At 44.5% G+C, this 21,940-nt stretch overlaps 1 protein-coding gene across 1 annotated transcript in view; it reads left to right on the top strand.

Annotated features, from left to right (window-relative positions):
* The first annotated feature begins 10,011 nt into the window (after positions 1-10,011).
* SFMBT1 (Scm like with four mbt domains 1) overlaps positions 10,012-21,940 on the top strand; it is a 144,261-nt gene continuing 132,332 nt past the window's right edge. Inside the window, exon 1 of the mRNA XM_040359451.1 lies at positions 10,012-10,139. The gene's annotated coding sequence lies outside the window, so the exon portion shown is untranslated. The remainder of the gene's footprint in view (positions 10,140-21,940) is intronic.

Genomic DNA, 21,940 nt, shown 5'->3' with positions numbered 1-21,940 from the left:
ACGCCAATTTTGTTTGGGAGCCACGTCGCATGATCGCGCAATTGTCAGTTAAAGCGACGCAGTGCCGAATCGCAAAAAGGGGCAACGTCCTTAACCTGCATAATGGTCCAGGTCTTAACCGGTTAAACCTAAAAGCAAACATTTATTATATTGCACCTTATAATTTCTTAGATGTGATTGCTGATAAGCTTTCTATTTTCATCTGGTGATCCAGCCAGTAAGTCTGTTGTTTTTCAAAAGAAGAAGCTCTCCAGCTGAATTTATCAGTTACAGGGATGAGACAGACCATTTACCACTGACAGGGGTGGTTAAAATGATCCTCTTTTATTTATTTATATAAAACCTTTATCCCCAAAGAGCAAAAATTGCCCCGCTGGACAGATGGTGAACGTATCGCCAAACGTCTGTTTTCAGCCACACCAGTGCAACTTGTTATGTGCTTTGATAGTTTCAAATTGCAAATCGCACCCTAATGTCCACAATGGAAGCGGTCAAATAGGTGCGACTCCAACTCCATCGGAGTCACATGGATTTTGAAAGTAGTCCTTGCACTACATTTTGCAAGTTCAAGTGTGACTTGCATAGACATTTGTGCATGAAGTCACACAGCTATCTTTCAAGTCGCACTGACACGCAGCTTTAAAATTGTGTGATTTCAAGTGAAGTCGCATGTTTTCAACGCCACATTCGGTGTGACCAAACTGTAATACAGGAGGTGAGTTACCTGCCAGATCACCAGGTGAAAACTGAGGAAAAAAGCATAAAAAAAAAACAAATGTGTAAGCTGCAATGTATTAGACTTGTGAACAATGGAAAATTTCATTTAGTTTTGTTTTGTTTCCATAAATACATAATTTCGTTCTGTTATATTTGTTCTGTTACTTTAACCATTTGCATACTGGGCACATATACCCCCTTCCTGCCCAGGCGAAATTTCAGCTTTCGGCACTGTCACGCTTTGAATGAAAATTGCGCGGTCGCGCGACGTGGCTCCCAAAGAAAATTGACGTCCTTTTTTCCCACAAATAGAGCTTTCTTTTGGTGGTATTTGGTCACCTCTGTGCTTTTCTTTTGCGCTATAAACCAAAAAAGAGCGACAATTCTGAAAAAAAAAACACAATGGGGTAGATTCACAAAGGAGATACGACGGCGTATCTCCAGATACGCCGTCGTATCTCTGAGTCTGGCCGGTCGTATCTATGCGCCTGATTCATAGAATCAGTTACGCATAGATTTCTATTAGATCCGAACGGCGTAAGTCTCTTACGCCATCGGATCTTAACTGCATATTTACGCTGGCCGCTAGGGGCGTGTACGCTGATTTATGCCTAGAATTTGTAAATCAGCCAGATACGCAAATTGACGAACGTACACCCGGCCGACGCAGTACAGTTACGCCGTTTACGTTAGGCTTTTCCCGGCGTAAATTTACCCCTGCTATATGAGGCGTATATGCGGTGTACCAATGTTAAGTATGGCCGTCGTTCCTGCGACAAAATTTGAAAAATTTACGTTGTTTGCGTAAGTCGTCCGTGAATGGGGCTGGACGTCATTTACGTTCACGTCAAAACCAATGACGTTCTTGCGGCGTAATTTGGAGCAATGCACACTGGAAAATTCCACGAACGGCGCATGCCGGGTCAATCAGGTCGGGTCAGGATTAATTTACATAACACACGTCCACCTCTTCACAATTTGAATTAGGCGGCTTACGCCGGCCTATTTACGCTACGCCGCCGCAACTTTCTTTTGAGAATACGGCACTTGCCTGTAAAAGTTGCGGAGGCGTAACGTAAATAGGATACGTTACGCCCGCACAAACATACGCCATTCTACGTGAATCTACCCCAATATTTTTTACTCTTTGCTATAATAAATATCCCATTAAAAAAAAAAAAAAAAAAAATGTTTTCTTAGTTTAGGCTGATATGTATTCTTCTACATATTTTTGATAAAAAAAAATCGCAATAAGCGTATAGTGATTGGTTTGCACAAAAGTTATAGCGGCTACAAAATAGAGGATAGAATTTTATTTTTTATTATTTTATTTTTTTACTAGTAATGGTGGTTATTTTTTCAGGACTGTGATATTATGGCGGACAAATCGGAAACTTTTGACACATTTTTGGGACTATTCACATTTATACAGCGAACAGTGCTATAAATATGCACTGCTACTGTATAAATGTGACTGGCAGGGAAGGGGTTAACACTAGGGGGGGACGGGGTTAAATGTGTTCCCTGGGAGTGATTCTTACTGTGGGGGGAGGGGACTGACTGGGGGAGGTGACCGATCTGTGTCCCTATGTACAAGGGACACAGCATCGGTCTCCTCTCCCTGACAGGACGTGGAGCTCTGTGTTTACACATCCTTAGCTGTGTAACGGCCGGTTGCAGGTTACGTGGTGGACATCACGGCCGCCAGGCACGCGCAACGGCTTCTCAGTGGCGCGCCGGGCACACGCCGCCGCCGGCGCTTGCGCACCCCCCAGTGGCCGGAAAGAGCAGAGGCTGTAAAAAGACGGCCTCCCGAACCTGTAGAACTACCTTGTGGCCGTCATTTGACAATGGCCCAGGCTCCAAGAAGTTCATTTGTTTTCAGATAATACGTTATTTCTGTAGAGTGACGATATTCTTTATACCGAATCGATTAATTTTGTATGTATATCAATTCGATTCAATATTTATGTGTATATATGAATGAATGAATGAATGAAAAACTTATATAGCGCGGCACATGCGAACTGGATCGCTTCTGGGCGTGATAACGATTCGTAGTTTGGAATGACAATATCTCTTCTCCAAAGGCTCAAATACAATACAACACCCTTCTCACTCAGTTCTCAGGAATGCATTTTGCCAGTAATCCAACCTCCAGCACAAAATGAATCAGCTGATTGGACTCACACATGGGCAGCTTCAAAGTCGCCCGACTCTGAAGGCGCCCCGTACAGCACGACTTCAGCGCAGCTAACAAAACAATTTCTCTATAGAAGTCAATGCAAGACACTCCGATGTCGCCCCAAAGTAGTACCGGAACCTTTTTCTATGTCGGAGCGACTTGAGTCGCTCCTATTACAACGGTTCCATCGTCTGACAGGTCGCCCCTGTGTGAAACGCCACTAAGATTTACTCTAAATTGATCTTTTGTTCCATTGAATCATGTCAAATTCATTTGTTATTTTCGCTATAATTTCTTTCATATTAGTTGAAATTCTGTATTTTTTTTCTTCGGACATTCGAATGCATCCGAATGTCCGAAAGATGCAAAATTTTTAAAAATTTAGATTTGTTACGAAACAAATTGCGCGTGTCTACACTATATACATTTTGGGGTTTTGAGTTTAATACCGCTTTGAACCCTGGGTGTGCAAAGAATTTTCCCATTAGCCGCTCATTACTATGAGTTTAGTCCTGTACACACGGCCCAGAATCTCGTCAGGAAAAAAACGTTGTTTTTTGTTCTTGGCAAGAATCTCTTGCTGGCTGAGTGTACCATTCTTTTAAATGGCACAAACGCGGTGACGTCATCGACTATGACCAGCATGTGCTAGGGTGACCACATTTCCCAAATTTTATGCCGATTTTTGGGGCAGGGGCGTATGAAATCAGCGGGCCCGCGTGCAAGAATTTGGTGGGACCTTTCTGAGATACAAATGAAATCCTGTGTATCCGGACTAAGGGTCTGTCTATACCAGAATGCTGTGAGGGAATCCTGCATTTTGAAAGATTTCAAAATGCACTCCCATAGTGATCTGTAGTGGGTGTCAACTTAACCTCTTTACACTTTGCCTCATGGCACACACGATCCAAAAACTCCTGATCGCTTGCAGCGATCGCAAGCTTTTGCTTAGACGCCGGTAGCTGTGAAGGGGGTGCTCAGGGCGTGCGCTCTCGGCACAGCGCTACTGATCGCAATTCATTTAAATATGTGACCTCTCTGTGCCAAGGCCCAGAGAAGCCGCATATTTGTGTGTAGCCGGTGCCAAGGGGTTAATGACTACCCAAATGCAGGTAGCAAATGCAGTGTTTGCCTGCACCAGAATGTATGATCAGCAGTACCATGCGATCCAGTTGATGTGCGTTTTGTAAAGTAGCGCATGCACAGCTCTTGGTGCAGACTGACATGGTTTCATCCCATTCAAATGAAAGGGCTGAAATCGCACAGCACCTGGAAGGCATGTGAATTGCAAAGGAACGCAGAGCATGTTCCTATGTGATTTGTGGTGTGAACCAGCCCTGAGTCTTGGAGCCCATTGCTGAAAAAAGGTCAGGCGCTTGGCTTCACTAACTTGCCTGACAGGGGGGCACTGACACCCGGAGCAATTGCCCTGAATCTCTAGCAAAGTTTCCAGATGGTACAATTGTCTCCTCAATAGCAGCCAGTTTGTCTTTGAAGACGGGGAAGGGGGCAAGTTGTCAAAGAAGAATACTGGCAGTGATTTTGGGGGATAAGAGCATGCTGTATGTGTTAGGGGCACACTTTGGAAGGGGGAGCTGAATAAAAAACAATTTCTCTCCCCTCCTGAAGTGCCCCCTAGCATAGGGTGACCAGACATCCCTAGTTTCAGGGGACAGTCCCCTGATTGAGGACACTGTCCCTGGACCAAGTCTGTCCCTGGTTTTGTCCCCAGATTGGATTTAATAAGGGGCAGGGGCAATTTAAAAGACAGTCAGTGCAGAATTAAAATAAAAAAATTAGAATTACACCCTCCCGCTCCGCCGTGCCTACTAGCTTAGGGGGGTGTATTTTTCCCATTATCTGTGCCCCTTTCTGATGATCATGTGCTGGTCGGAGCGGAGGGAATATTTCTTCAGTTCCGGGCGCATGCCCATTCAGCTTCGCTTGCATGTTCTTCTGCCTTGGCTCAAATCCTGGCCAGCCACCTGCCTATCTCCTTGTCTTCCCTGGCGGAGTGATCTTCCTCCGCTCCCCATCCAGTAGTAGCCGGGGCCCGAAGAGAAAGACTTGAGAGGCTGTAAGGCAGGTGGCGATGGGCAGAGAGTCACTGATTGCCGCCATTACTAGTAAAGAAAAAATATGTCCCCGGATTTCATTTTAAAAATCTGGTCACCTTACCCTAGCACATACAGCATGCTCTTATCCCTCAAAATCACTGCAAGTATTATTTTTTGACAACTTGCCCCCTGTCTCTGTGTCTCCTTCTCCTGCAAGTGTCAAGCATTAAGATTTTGTGTACTAACCTCAGATCAGCATGTCCGTCCTCCTGTTGAGTGCTGTGTGTCCATTCTCCTCCCCTCCTTCCCTCCTGTGACATCCAAGCCAAGGAGAAGGGGGGGGGGGGGGACTTCAGTCTGTGTGTTAGTGTGAGGTGGGCAGGAGGGGGGAGGAAGTGAGAGGGAGAGATACCTTGCAGATGTGGGAACAGAAACACCCCACAGAAGCAGCAAGCCAGTCACTGGAGCGGAGGTAAGAGAACCAGCAGTGACTCCCCAGCAGCACTAGCGCGGAGGAGGAGGAAGAAGTGAAATCCTCCTCTGCTTTCAACGTGGGCAGTGACGTCACTGGTTGCCAGACGCCAAGCGGCTTTAGCAACCAGTGATCAGGAGGAGGTGGAGGTAGAGCCAGCACTACGGCGGCTCGGTCCACCCCTGTTCCCAGACTGTCAGTTTTATTGCAGGACACTGTATTGTCCCGCAATAAAGGTGTCTGGGACCAGGGACAAATATGTACATTATGGGACGATCCCGGGTAGACCGGGACACGTGGTCACCCTAGCATGTGCTTGTCACATTCGATGCCATCGCCACCATCTTGCTACACCCTACCTATGCCTTGGAAGCTACTGCACATGCGTCAAAGTCATTTCGAGCATGCGCGGGTTTCCACAGCGACAGGTAAGTATACAGACGCTCGGGTTTCTCAGCAGGAAAACACTGCAGAGAATCACGACGAGAAAATAGAAAGCAGGTTCTCTATTTTTCTCGTTGAAATTCTGGGCAATTTTCTTGACAAGAAACCTCAAAGCCTCGTACACACACACGGTTTACTCGGCAAGAAAGCTCTGCCAGCAGTTTTCTTGCTGTTTCTTGCTGAGAAAACCGTGCGTGTGTACGAGGTTTCTCAGTCAGTTCCTTTACCCGTTCTATTTCCCCAAAGACTCACTTTTGTATTCTGGCCAGGGAGCAAGCAGTGCTTATAACATCATGTAACAGTCAAGCTGGTCTGCTGTATCAGAACTACATGTCCTATAGTTCCTTGCAGCCAGTCCCTTTGTGCACACGTGCCGGTTTTCTTTTATTTTCTTCTGGTTTCTTCAATTGTACAAGTGAGGGTGGCTCCAGGGAGTCCCTACAAGGCAATGGAGCCACCTGTTAGGTAGGAATCAATAAGGGTTTTTGTTGACAGATTGTCCAGCAAAGAGATTCTAAAAAGAAAAAAAAGGAACAGCAAGACAAGTACTGGATGTATGCAAATAAGTATACATTTTTACATGGGGGTGGGGCATGTTAAATAAAATGATTGTATTGTCATTAACCCTTTCCCCTTTTCTGCACTACACATCCCTAAACATTGCTCCTTGGCCTTTCTGGGTAAGGGGTTATATAGCAAGGGAACCGGGCAGTGAAGCCGCAATGCTTCACTTCCTGGTTCCCTCACCGAGGATGGCGTGGGGGCAGCAGAGTGACGAGCGATCGCTCGTCTTCTGCTGCCGACGGCACTGGACTCCAGGATAGATAAGTGTCCTAATATTAAAAGTCAGCAGCTGCAGTATTGGTAGCTGCTGGCTTTTCATATTTTTTTTTACAGAGGAGCTCCGCTTTAATAAAGGAAGAACCTGTAATAACACAAATGCCACTAACTGCCACTGACCCTTTCCATGCTGCACCTGCATAGACATTATTAGCTGGATTCACGTAGACCTGCCAAACGTTAGGCAGGCGTAGCGTATCTAATATACGCTACGCCGCCGTAAGTTAGAGAGGCAAGTGCTGTATTCACAAAGCACTTGCATCCTAAGTTACGGCGGCGTAGCGTAAATGTGCCGGCGTGAAGAGGTGGGCGTGTTTTATGCTAATGAATCGTGACCCGGCGTGATTGACGTTTTGAACGAACGGCGCATGCGCCGTCCGTGGACGTATCCCAGTGCGCATGCTCCAAATTACGCCGCAAAGACTCATTGGTTTTCGACGTGAGCGTAAATTACACCCAGCCCCATTCACGGACGACTTACGCAAACGACGTAAAAATGTAAAAATTTGACGCGGGTCCGACGTGCATACTTAACATTGGCTACGCCATCTTTTTGGTGGAATATCTTTACGCCTGAAAACGCCTTACGTAAACGGCGTATCTTTACTGCAACGGGCAGGCGTACGTTCGTGAATAGGCGTATCTCGCTGATTTACGCCTTCTAGGCATAAATCAGCGTACACGCCCCCTAGCGGCCGGCGTAAATAGACAGCTAAGATACGACAGCGCAGGCGGTCGTATCTTAGCTAGATTTAAGTGTATCTCAATTTGAGAATACACTTAAATATACGACGGCCCAGATTCGGAGTTACGACGGCGTATCTACTGATACGCCGGCGTAACTCTATGTGAATCCAGCTATAAGACTTTGTCAAAAGCCTTTCGAGGGGGCAGTTAAATACCGCTGCTGGAGGAAAATAACCTGTATTAACACAAATACTGCTGACTGACATTAGAGTTGAATATCTGCAAACAATACAACTTGGTCGAAAGCCTTTTATGCCACGCACACACGACCGTTTTTCATGTCATGGAAAAAACAAAGTTTTTCTCGACGTGATTCTTGTCAAGCCTGCCTTGCATACACAGCATGAAAAAATGCTCGAGCAAAGCGCGGTGACGTACAGAGGGGTTGAGCAGAGAGGGAGTTTTGAGAACAGAGCAATCAGTGGTGTTTGATCACTCGGTTTTCAGTGTTAGAGCCGGCAGGGGAAAATGATTCCCATACTTCAATTTTTCAATTTTTGATAGCGTAAGGAAGGGTTATAACCCCTGTCACTTTTTTTGCCCTCCTTGCCCCATTGGGGAGATTTACCTTCACTTCCTGTCCCATAGCCGGAACAGGAAGTAAGAAGAAACACTTGGACCCCCCCAGGTCACCAGAACTAGTGTCCTCAGTGGAAAATATCCCCTCTAATACTTTTTAGGGGAGAACCCAAAATTTGGGATTTTCTTTTACTTTCACTTTCAATGATAAAGATAAACAGGACAAATAGAGAATGATGGCTGCCAATAACCATTTCTACGCTGCACATCCGTAAACATTTCAACCCGTTGCAAACCTTTTAACACCAACAGGCATTAACCCTTTCTGTGCTGCTATGACATTCCGGGGGGGGGGGGTTAAATAATGGTAACGGAGGAAGAACAACCTGTATTGCCACCGGCTGCCATGAACTCTTTCCACTCTGCACATCCATAGACATTACAACTTGGTCAAGGTGTTAATGTTACCGGAGGTAGAGCAACCTGCATTCACACAAATACCGCTTGGTGCTATTAACCCTTTACACACTGCACATCCATAAACATAAAGACTTGGTTGAAAGCCTTTCTGAGGGACTAAATAAAGTTAATAGAGGAGAAGCAACCTGTATTAACACAAATAACGTCGACTGCCATTAACCCTTTTTGTGCTGCACCTCCGCCAACATTACAACTGGGTCCAAAGCCCTTCTGGGGGGGGTAGAGGCTTAAATAATAGAATAAGAACAAGCTGTATTACCACAAATACCACCGGCTGCCATGAACTCTTTCCACGCTGCATATTCATAAACGTTACAACTTGGTCAAAAGCCTATTTGGGGGTAGTTAACGTTACCGAAGGTAGAGCAACCTGCATTCACACGAATATCACTGTATGTTATTAACCCTTTCCACACTGCACATCCATACACAGAACGACTTGTTTAAAAGCCTTTCTGAAGGAGTAAATACAGTTAATAGAGGAGAAACAATCTGTATTAACACAAATGACGTTGACTGACATTAACGCTTTCCTTGCTGCACCTCCGCCAACATTACAACTGGGTCCAAAGCCTTTCCGGGGGGGGGGGGGGGGTTGTATAATGGCAACAGAGGAAGAACAACCTTTATTGACACAAATAACGTTGACTACCATTAACCCTTTCCTTGCTGCACCTCCACCAACATTACAACTGGGTCCAAAGCCTTTCCGGGGGGGTTATATAATGGCAACAGAGGAAGAACAACCTTTATTGCCACAAATAACGATGACTGACATTAACGTTTTCCTTGCTGCACCTCCGCCAACATTACGACTGGGTCCAAAGCCTTTCCGGGGTGGTTATATAATGGCAACAGAGGAAGAACAACCTTTATTGCCACAAATAACGATGACTGACATTAACGTTTTCCTTGCTGCACCTCCGCCAACATTACGACTGGGTCCAAAGCCTTTCCGGGGGGGTTATATAATGGCAACAGAGGAAGAACAAGCGTTGTTGCCACAAATACCACCGGCTGCCATGAACTCTTTCCACGCTGCACATCCACAGACGTTACAACTTGGTGAAAAGCCTTTTTTGGGGGCGAAGTAACGTCACCAGTTACAACAACCTGTATTAAGACACATAACAGCGACTGGCATGAAATATTTGGCGATGACGTGCAGCCTCCTGAATTTGAGGAGAATTGTGTGACCTGCCTCCATGAGGTCGGTGTGTCAGAGGCTGACATGATTCTCTGGGTGGATATGGTGGGGATTTTTGGCTAAATATCGCAATTTGTGTGTACTTCCTGTGATTGAGTGAGACGTGCAAGCACCTTACTAGTACATGACAGGCAGGAGAAACACAACTCCAAAGTGCCTATGGCAACATGCTAACTGGGGAAGGTGGAAGAGTTGAAGGAGGAGAGTGTCAAAATAAAGCTAAAAAAAAGAAAGAAAGTGGGTGGAGAAAGAACGAAAAATGCCCTAAAAAAAAAAAAAATTAAGAGAAGACAGAGAGCGAGGAAAGAGAGAGAGCGAGCGAGCAAGCATGGCGCATGCGCAGTGACAGCCTCTGGGCCATATTGGAATGAGGCAGTGAGCAGCGGTGGGGGGTGAATAGCTGAGAAGCAAAGGAGAGAGAGAGAGCGGCGTACCGGGCCCTACAAATCCGCCTGGAAAAAGTCCGGACGGGTAAGAAAAAGCTCTGCAACGGGTGTCCTTAGACAGGGGGGAGTCTGAACTACCTGCTGGAGGGGTTTTCTCTCCTTTGCAAGGCTTTCGACGTTTTTGAAGAGCTTCCCAAGTTTGCAACAATGTATTCCTGTAGGAGGATGTTGTGTATATGTGTGTGCATGGGAGGGGGCCAGCTTGCTGCACTTTAGCAGTGCCTGGATATCTCCTCACATTGCTGGTGCGATGTCTGCCTGGCATAGTGGCATGCCCATTCTTTATGGACTTTCTACACCTTCACAAATCAAAAACAGCAACACAAAAAAAAATAACAATAAAACACACCTCACTAGGATAAAACACACACAACACACACATACACACCGACATCAACAACTTCATGCAAAGTCAGCAGACAAAACCATCATGTGTGAGACTCTGCTCTATGGGAATATGGTTCAGGAGATAAGGAACCGTCCCTGGCACGGTGCCCACCTCCCAGGTGCCATCTCCCAAGTCTGCCCCCCTATTATTATTATTATTAGGGATGGGAAATACATCTATTTATAGGAGGGGGGGCGATACAACCTTGGGGGGGCTACTTCATCTCTATGAAAGGTTGTCGTCTTTCTGGTATCGGGTCCCCTCTTTAACCCCTCGCCTCCTGGACTCCGGAGTTCCACTTGCTCTTTGTTACTAATACCCATAGATTTCATTTTCTATCATCTAAACCAGGAGAAATACTTGTTATGTGTTTTATCTTTTTATTTGTTTATTTATGATTGTTTTTAATCCTTTGTTTTAAAGGCAAAAACTTAGTCCTAGATAAGGATGAGAAACCTTTGTAAGGTTGCATTCACATGGGCATCAAAATGTAACTGATCTTATTACTATTATTTTTTCTAGCACAAAAGTTCCTGCGTAATAATCAGTTATGCCGCGTACACACGGTCCGACAATTTCCGACAACAAATGTTCGATGTGAGCTTGTTGTCAGAAAATGTATGCTCGGACATTTGCTGTCTGAATTTCCGACAACAAATGTTCGATGTGATCTTGTTGTCAGAAAATGTATGCTCGGACATTTGCTGTCGGAATTTCCGACAACAAATGTTTAAGAGCCGGTTCTCAATTTTTCCGACAGCAAAAGTTTTTGTCGGAAATTCCGATCGTCTGCAGCCAATTCGGACGCACAAAAATCCTACGCATTCTCGGAATCATTGAACTTTATTTTTCTCGGCTCGTCGTAGTGTTGTACGTGACCGCGTTCTTGCCGTTCGGAATTTCCGACAACATTTGTGTGACTGTGTGTATGCAACACAAGTTTGAGCGAACGATCCGTCGGGGAAAAAAATCCATGATTTTGATGTCGGAATGTCCGATCGTGTGTACGCGGCATAAGGCTGGATTCGCACATCTGTGAATTTTTTTGTGCTTTTTGCAGATTTGCACTACAGAACGTGTTCCAAAGGAAACCATGTTAAAGAGACTGTAGTGCAAATCTGCAAAAAGCACTAAAACTGCATAGGGCCCGATTCACACCTATGCGGTTTGCGTATTACAGGTGCATTTTGCGTATTTCAATGCATGCATTTTATCCATTAAAGTTTATGGAACCAAGAACCAGAAAAAAGTCCCTGGTCCTTTCCATAAAATGCACAGATGTGAACTACATCCATGGGAAACCATGTTAAATGGGCTGTAGTGTGTTTTTGCAAAACTGAAAAACACACAAAAAAATGCATAGGTGTGTACAGGCCTTAATACTTGCATGAAATTGTCCTGCGCCCCCCCCCCCCCCCCAATACTTGCATCTGATGTATATGTCCTCAATGGCAGATTTTTTGGATTTTGTGTTGGGGCCAGTTCACACCAGATGCAGTTTTATGTGCTTTTTTTCTGCACAAAATGCATACAGTGGGCCAGATTCAGAAAAGAGATACGACGGCGTATCTCTGAGTCCGGCCGTCGTATCTATGCGCCTGATTCAGAGAATCAGTTACGCATAGATATCCCTAAGATCCGACAGGTGTAAGTGTCTTACACCGTCGTATCTTAGGCTGCAATTTCACGCTGGCCGCTAGGTGTCACTTCCGTTTGTTTACGCGAGGAATATGCAAATTAGTATTTACGTCGATTCAGAAACGAACGACCGCCCAGCGCTTTTTTTTTTTACGTCGTTTGCGTTCGGCTTTTTTCGGCGTATAGTTACCCCTGCTATATGAGGCGTATCTAATGTTAAGTATGGCCGTCGTTCCCGCGCCGAGTTTTGAAATTTTACGTTGTTTGCCTAAGTCGTTCGCGAATATGGATGGACGTAATTTACGTTCACGTCGAAACCAATGACGTCCTTGCGACGTCATTTAGAGCAATGCACTCTGGGATTTTTTTGGGACGGCGCATGCGCAGTTCGGTCGGCGCGGGGGCGCGCTTCATTTAAATGATACACGCCCCCTACCCGCCGAATTTGAATTCCGCCCGGGGGATTTACGATACGCCGCCGCAACTTTACAGGCAAGTGCTTTGTGAATAAAGCACTTGCCTGAAAAACTTGCTGCGGCGTAACGTAAATGAGATGGGTTACGCGGATCTAAAGATCCGCTCACCTATCTGAATCGAGCCCACAGTGTTTTGCATGTATTCCAATGGCTCTAGCTCACACCATGCAGTCAGTTTCTGCACCGAAAACTGACTGCATGGTGTGAACTAGAGCCATTGGAATACATGGGAAACACTGTGCGTGCATTTTTTAGTCCATAAAAAAAGCGCACGGAATTGAATCTGATGTGACCTGGCCCTTACTTACGGATTTGAACGCAGTGCACATTTACACACCTGTCTGAATGTTGTCATTGAAAACAACATGGATCTGTATGTCAAAAAAACACATGTAAATGCAATTACATTTTTTATTTATTTTATGTCTGTATGACTAAGGCCTTCTAGCAATGTATCTCTATTGGTGGTCAATTTTTATAATCTGATCGATGTGCGATACGATCAAATCCCGCAAAAGATTGAGTAGCTGTAAGTCCTCTACCAATCACTTGAAGCCCTGGTTCACACCAGTGCGATTTGTCACGCAATTTGACAGTTCAAAAATCGCGTGAAAAGTCGCAACCCATTGCAGACAATAGAACCGTTCAAATCGCTGCGACTCAAAGGGTCCTGCACTATTTCTGTGCAATTTCATGTGCGGCTGTGTAAATGAAGCCGCACAGATGTCATCAAGCCGCACATGAAATCCCACTGATCAGAAGCCTTGAAATTGGGTTGAAGTAGCGTGATTTCAAAGCCGCACTGGTGTGAACCTGGAGCAAAAGTGGAATTCCAGTCTAAACCTAACTAGTCTTAAAAATGCTCCTACCACCTATGCTGACTAACCTGTGTAAAAAAGATACTTGCCTATTTTCAACCCAGTCCAGTCACCTGATTCTCCGTGTCAGCCAGTGTCAGCTGCAGGGGAGAGGAGAGAACACAAATGTTGTGGGCGCTTCTTTCTGTCCCCTACAGCTGCTGCTGGCTGACACAGGGGAGCCGGATCACGTGATTGGACCAAAGACGGCTGAAAATAGGTAAGTATTATATCTTTTTTTATTTTATTTATTTTGTATTATTATTTTTCAGCATAGGTGTTAGGAGGGGGAGGGGAAGGGGACATTTTTAAGACTGGTTAGGTCTAAGCTGGCATACACTGAGTTTTTTTCATTAAATGATTGACTTCTGTCGATTGGGGACAGCCACACACTGATGGAAATTCAGTCTGTACCTGCTGAACCAACTTTATTTTGATCAGCATATGGTCAGCTTTAGACCCCATTTAGATCTGATTTGGTCATATAGAGTCAGTCGTATGCAGCGGAAGTTGTTGTATTGTTTTGCATTGATTGGCAGATACTTTGTTTATGATTACGATCGTATTTCGATTGATCAGGTTATGAGATTGCATGGCAGAAACAGAGATGCGGTCAATAATTCACAATCGTAAATTACTATTTGTAGCTTAAAGCTGTATTAAACCCAAAACTAAGAGTGCATTATGTAAAAAGTGGTGGTGACTGCGCTGTGAGGATGAAGAGGGGGGGGGGGGGGGGTTTAGGATAGTGAAGGGGAAGTGGGACACCAACCTGGAATCCTGTCCCCAGGTAAACCAGTGTAAAAATGACTGACCAATCGGCAAGTCTTGCACTAACAGTGGTGGCTACACTGTGTAAGGGAAGTGAACAAAATGGGACTAGTGAAGCCCAAGAAATTGACAATATCTGATAGGACTATAGGCAATACGGTAATCCCATCCACAAGCAAAAAACTGAAACGCAATATAAATAAAATAAGTGATCACAATGGTAAAAAAAAAAAAAAGGGGTGATGAGATCCACAATAAAGTGATGAATAAAGCAGTGAATCCAGTGGGTGAATATAGAGCCAAACTCGAAATAAAAGTTTTTATAATAAAAATAGTCTCATGTGCTGTAAATCCCTCCACCAAACCAAGGCACAAAAGTTGCTGTGACAGTCTTCAGTGAACCCACCTCCATGTCTATGAGCAGCTTTTCTCACTGCTGTTAGACAAACAGCATAGATGGGCCACAAGGTAGATGCTGGTGGTGCTATTAGCGATGTGGTAGTCTCCTTACTGCTGCTGCAATGTTCTTAGTGGCAGATATACCCCATGCATAGAGACATAAGGCGTTCATAGCGTAACACAAGGAAGCACAGTGGAGCAGGAGCAAAGGGCACAAGTATAGCACTCACTTGTGTGTCAAATGAGTGATGGTTTTTCAGCTCTTTAGCGCCACCCTTTGGGCAACTTCTGCTAATGTTGTCTTATGGTTAGCATTGCTTCCGAGCATGCGTGTTTGGACTTGTGTGCACACAATTGGATAATCCGACATCACACATTTGTTGTCGGAAAATTTTAAGGCATGCTATCCAACATTTGTTGTCGGAAAATCCGACAACAATTGTCCGATGGAGCATACAAACGGTTGGATCACACAATTCCCGTTGGAAAATCCAATCGTGTGTACGGGCCTTTACTATATAGAAACACAACGGCTGCATGTTCACAGCTACTTTGTCCTAAATTGACAAGCATGCAGGTATGGGTGAGAGGTCCCCAAACACGTTGCCTTCTACACAGGTTCACCGTGCTGCTGTCCAAAAGTGTCTCTTGCTCTTCCATCCAAAATGAAGCCAACCTTTGACAGAAAGTGTGTTGCTGGCCAGGTGAAAACAAATTAAAAAAGCCTAATAAAAGAAAACGAATGGAGCCACTACATCTTATGCCGCGTACACACCATCACTTTATGTGATGAAAAAAAATGACGTTTTTAAAAACGTCACTTTAATTGACTGTGTGTGGGCGAAAACGTCGTTTTATGTCTTCTAAAAAACGACCAAAAAAAATTGAAGCATGCTTCAATTTTATGTGTCGTTTTTCAAAACGTCAACTTTTACTTCACAGAAATTGACCGTGTGTAGTAAAAAAACGTCGTTTAAAACGACGTTTTTTCACCCGCGCATGCCCAGAAGCTTCTTATGAAGCAAGCTTCAATGGAAAAAGTGGTGAGAACGTAACCTCGCTTTGCTAGAACATTGTGAGAAAAACGATGGTGTGTATGCAACTTCGTCTTTGAAAATTGAAGTTTCAAAAACGTCATTTTTTACTTCACAGAAAATGTCGTTTTTTTCCATCACATAAAGTGATGGTGTGTACGGGGCATAAGGACCACAGTATATAACAATTTTGTGTTGGGGTTTAGTAATACTTTAAAGGGGTTGTAAAGGTTTGTTTTCTATTTTCTAAATAGGTTCCTTTTTAAGCTAGTGCATTGTTGGTTCACTTACCTTTTCCTTCAATTTCCCTTCTAAATGTTTTTTTTCTTTGTCTGAATTTCTCACTTCCGGTTCCTCCTCAGTAAGCTTGCCCCCATCATCTGGCTGGGGGTTAGTCAGCCAGAACAGCTTACTGAGGAGGAACAGGAAGTGAGAAATTCAGACAAAGAAAACAAAGGAAAAAAAAAACCTCTTTAATCCTCCTCTGCTGACTTTATTTTTTCAGTATCTGTATATGAAAAGTGGCATTTGTATTCAGCTCCCTTTACTCTGATACCACTAAATAAAATCTAGTGGAACCAATTGCCTTTAGAATTAACCTGATTAGTAAATAGAGTCCACCTGTGAATAATTTATTCTCAGCATAAATACAGCGGTTCTGTGAAGCCCTCAGAGGTTTGTTGGAGAACCTTAGTAAACAAACAGCATCACAAAGGCCAAGGTAAACATCAGACAGGTCAGAGATAAAGTTCTGGAGAAGTTTGAAGCAGTCTTTCACCAGGAAATGGAAAGAGTATGGCACAACTGCAAACCTACCAAGACATGGCCACCCACCCAAAGTGACAGGTTGGGCAAGAAGTGCATTAATCAGAGAAGCAGCCAAGAGGCCCATGGTAACTCTGGAGGAACTGCAGAGATCCACAGCTCAGGTGGGAGAATCTGTTCACAGGACAACTATTAGTTGTGCACTCCAAAAATCTGGCATTTATGGAAGAGTGGCAAGAAGAAAGCCATTGTTGAAATTAAACCACAAGAAGTCCTGTTTGCAGTTTGTACAAAGCCATGTGGCGGACACAGCAAACATGTGGAAGAAGGTGCTCTGGTCAGTTGAGGCCAAAATTGAACTTTTTTGCCTAAAAGCAAAACAATGCGGAAAACTAACATTGCACATCACCCTGAACACACCATCCCCACTGTGAAACATGGTGGTGGCAATATCACGGTGTGGGGAAGCTTTTCTTCAGCAGGAATAGGGAAGCTGGTCAGAGTTGACGAGAAGATGGATGGAGCCAAATACAGGGCAATCTTAGAAGAAAACCTGTTAGGCGGCGTACACACGGTCGGACAAAACCGATGAGAATGGACCGAGGTTCAGTTTCATCGGTCCAAACCGACCGTGTGTATAGCCCATCGGTCTGTTGTCCTTCGGTCCAAAATTTTAAAACATGCTTCAAAATCGAACCGATGGCCCGCTGCCCGATCGATCCAAACCGATGGTTAGTACAGAAAGCATCGGTTCAAAACCTGCGCATGCTCAGAATCAAGTCGACGCATGCTTGGAAGCATTGAACTTCGTTTTATTCAGCACGTCGATGGTGTGTACGCACTTCAGACCATCAGGCCACTTCAGCGGTGAACCGATGGAAATGGCCCGTCGGACCATTCTAATCGGTTTGGAACGACTGTGTGTACGCGGCCGTAGAGTCTACAAAAGACTTGAGACTGGGGCAGAGGTTCAACTTCCAGCAAGACAACAACCCTAAACATACAGCCAGAGCTACAGTGGAATGGTTTAGATCAAAGCATATTCATGTGTTAGAATGGCCCAGTCAAAGTCCAGACCTAAATCCAATTAAGAATCTGTGGCAAGACTTGAAAGTTGCTGTTCACAGGCGCTCTCCATCCAATCTGACAGAGCTTGAGCTATTTTGCAAAGAAGAATGGGCAAAAATGTCACTCTAGATGTGCAAAGCTGTTAGAGACATTCCCCAAAAAGACTTGCAGCTGTAATTGCAGAGAAAGATGGTTCTACAAAGTATTTAGGGCAGGGTTTGACAAATTTGCTTGGAATCTAGGAGCCAGCTAAAAAAGTTAGGAGCCAGAAAACGGGCTCTGTCCCGCCAAGCTTGCGCGCAGAAGCGAACACATAAGTGAGTAGCGCCCACATATGTAAACGGTGTTCAAACCACACATGTGAGGTTTTGCTGCGATTGGTAGAGCGAGAGCAATAATTCTAGCTCTAGACCTCCTCTGTAACTCAAAACATGCAACCTGTAGAATTTTTTTAAACGTCGCCCATGGAGATTTTAAAGGGTAAAAGTTTGTTGCCATTCCACGGGCGAACGCAATTTTGAAGTGTGACATGTTGGGTATCAATTTACTCAGCGTAACATTATCTTTCACAATATAAAAACAATTGGGCTAACTTTACTGTTGTCTTATTTATTTATTAAAAAAGTGTATTTTTTCCCCAAAAAAGTGCGCTTGTAAGGCCGCTGCGCAAATACGGTGTGACGGAAAGTATTGCAATGACCGCCATTTTATTCTCTAGGGTGGAGAACCCTTCACTGGTTGCCAGTAAAAGATAGAATTGCGTTTAAAGCACTCTGTCTGATACATAAGTGCATCCATGGGAAGGCCCCCCAATATCTAAGCGAAAAAATAAAAACTCACAACCCCAATCGCGTTCTGCGATCCACTAACCAAAATCTGCTCCAAATACCCAAAGCCAAATATAAGTCCAAAGGAGAGCAAAGATTTGCGCTCCAAGGTCCCAGACTATGGAATGCTTTACCAACCAGCATTCGGTTGGAGGAGAATCACTTGACCTTTAGAAGAAAGATCAAAACTCATCTCTTTTGATATCAAAAGAGACAGGAACAGCGAGCGCCCAGAGGCGATTTAGTTTGCATGTGCTGCGCTATACAAGTTCTTCACTCACTCACTCACTAGGGTGTTAGAATAAAAAATATATATAATGTTTGGGGGCTCCAATTAGAGGGAAGGAGATGGTAGTGAAAACATTGGGGAAGCTCCATTAGCATTGCTGGTTTACTTGTCATGCCAACGGCCACCACAAGATGGTGCCAGATCACAGAAGGAAGCAAAGGCCTGCAGAAGGCCGCGAAGCCATGGCCTCAATTACCGGCTGACGCGATCACGCGGCTGGGGAAGTGGGGGCTCCACAGAGACAAAGGATGGAGTATCCTGTGTCTCCGTGCGCCCCCACCTTCCCCGCAGTGCGATCGCTTCGGGCCGGGCAGTAATTGAGGCCGCGGCTTTGTGGCCTTCTGCAGACCTAAGCTTCCTTCCCTGGGCGCCAGGTCGCTAATTCTAGTCGCAATTGCGACCGAGCGCCCGGATTTTGTCAAACCCTGATTTAGGGGTTTGATTACAAATGCATGCCACACTTTTCACACATTTATTTATAAGAAAACTATTTATCATTTTCCTTCCACTTCACAATTATGTGCCACTTTGTGTTGGTCTATCACATAAAATACATTTTATGTTTTTGGTTGTAACATGACAAAATTTGGAAAATTTGAATACTTTTTTAAGGCAATGTACATGTATGGATTTATCATAATGACTGATTGATCATTATTTTCATTGATTGTATATCTGAAATGATTGTTCGATGCAGCAATGGATCAATTTTCCTTATCAATTTGATTATTGTCAGCAACAATAGTTTGCCGGGAAAAAAAGTAAAAAAAAAATGATTTGGAGTGAAAGTTTTAATATCAATTAATTGCTCCATATATCACATGATGGACTTGAGCACAGACAGAATTTTCTGATCAAATTACTTTGTGATTCGTACCAATTTCACAAAAGTAGTCAAATAGCCAGATTCACGTAGAGATACAACGGCGTATCAGTAGATACGCCGTCGTAACTCCGAATCTGCGCCATTGTATATTTAGGTGTATTCTCAAATTGAGATACGCTTAAATGTAGCTAAGATACGACCGCCGTTGTATCTTAGCGGTCTGTTTACGCTGGCCGATAGGGGCGTGTACACTGATTTACGCCTAGAATGCGTAAATCAGCGAGATACGCCTATTCACGAACGTACGCTTGCCCGTCACAGTAAAGATACGCCGTTTACGTAAGGTGTTTTCAGGCGTAAAGATAAACCACCAAAAATATGGCGCAGCCAATGTTAAGTATGGACGTCGGAACCGCGTCAAATTTTAAAATTTTTACGTCGTTTGCGTAAGTCGTCCGTCAATGGGGCTGGCCGTAATTTACGTACACGTCGAAAGCAATGAGTCTTTGCGGCGTAATTTGGAGCATGCGCACTGGGTTACGTCCACGGACGGCGCTTGTGCCGTTTGTTAAAAACATTTACGTGGGGTCATGCTTTATTTACGTAAAACACGCCCACCTCTTCACAATTTGAATTAGGCGCGCTTACGCCGGCACATTTACGATACGCCGCCGTAACTTAGGACGTAAGTGCTTTGTGAATACAGCACTTGCTTCTCTAACTTACGGCGGCGTAGCGTATATGAGATACGCTATGCAGGGCCGTCTCTAATATGGTTTGGGCCCTGGGCAAACATTTTTTTTGGGCCCCCCTCCAGCTTATTTTGGGCCTGGCTGGTTCACATGTATGTTTTGGCGGTCCTTATTTGTGCAGGTACAGCAGCCCATTGATTTGAATGGGCTGCCATGCCTTTGTTTCCTGCAGAAAAAAGGTGCATTCAGCATTTTAAAAATACAGTTGCCTTGAAATCCATTCTGCTTTTGCACCATGCTACTTACCTGCAGTTCTTGCACCATGCTACTTACCTGCAGTTCTTGCACCATGCTACCTACCTGCAGTTCTTGCACACACAAACGCACTGTGTTTTTAAAAGCGTGACCTAAACGTCTAAAAATGCAGCAAGTTTGACAGTGTGGGAACTGCAGATAAGTCACAGCAGACAGCAGAATGGACAGACAGTGCTGTATTTCATTGCTTGATGGGCATAGGTGTGCCGTGTGTGCAGCCTATTACATGAGGCATGCGCTTTTCTTTGCAGGAAACGCAGGCATGGCGGCCCATTCAAATGAATGGGCTGCTGTGCCTGCGCAAATGTGGGCCGCCAAAACACATACATGTGAACCAGCCAGGCCCAAAATAAGCCCATCAAGCAGTTAAATACAGACAGTAATGCCATGTACTCTGAGGCCTTACTCAGCCTGGACTGCAGGTCTGGTCTGTGATTTAAAGAGTTCCTCTATTTTACACATGGCATGGCATGGGGTCCCATGGTGCTAAAGCAAAATGGACAGACGGTGCTGTGACCCCCATGCCATGCCATGTGTAAAATAGAGGAACTTTTTAAAACACTGACCAGACCTGCAGTGAATCATCAAATATTATAAAGACTTTGGGCACACTCTACAGAAAACTTCTATTTACAATATAGATTAGCAAACAGTGACATACCTTGAGGAGCGGGACATGAAGAAGTCAGCCTCGAGAAGAGCAAACTGGGGATGTTATAAAATCACATTCTAATTCACTTTTATATACAAGCAGCACCCAGTGGCAGGAAGGGAGAAGTGCACGTCTAAAGGGAAGCCAGGGGTGCTGTACATTTTAAAACACTGGGAAGGGAAGCAGTACTGTCACTGGCTGCGTGCCGCTGATTATTTTCAGCCTGATTTGTGGGCAGCACAGGGGCTTAACGGGCGGCAGGGATCAGGAATTATGGGGCTACTTACACAGCTTCAGGCATGGGCCCCCTGGAGCAGAGAACCGGGATGGGGGGGTGCTGCCGCCTGAAATTGAGAAGCAGGGAGGGGGGGCTGCCGCAAATTTAGAAGCGGGGGGCCCTTTACAAAAAAAAAATATATATATAAAAAAGGGGTGTAGCCATCCGGGGCCCTGGGGACCTCTGAGCCCTTTAATAAAAATAAAAAAAGAAATAAAAAAAATATATATTTTTTTTAAAAAGGGGGTTGCTATCTGGGGCCCTGGGGACCTCTGGGCCCTTTAATATTTTTTTTTTATAAAAATAAATTACAAAAAAGAGGGTTGCCATCCGGGACCTCTGGGCCCTTTATTAAAAAATAAAAAAAATATATATAAAAAAGAAACATTTATAAAAAAAAAGGGGGGGTTGCCATCCAGGGCCCTTTAATAAAATAAAAAAATATATAAAACAAAAATAAAAAAATAAACATTTATAAAAAAAATAAAAAAGGGTGTTTGCCACATGGGGCCCTGGGGACCTCTGAGCCCTTTAATATATATATATATATAT

Source organism: Rana temporaria, chromosome 7 (genome assembly GCF_905171775.1).
Source record: "Rana temporaria chromosome 7, aRanTem1.1, whole genome shotgun sequence".
Lineage (NCBI taxonomy): Eukaryota > Metazoa > Chordata > Amphibia > Anura > Ranidae > Rana > Rana temporaria.
This window is presented reverse-complemented; position numbering and strand designations above follow the sequence as displayed.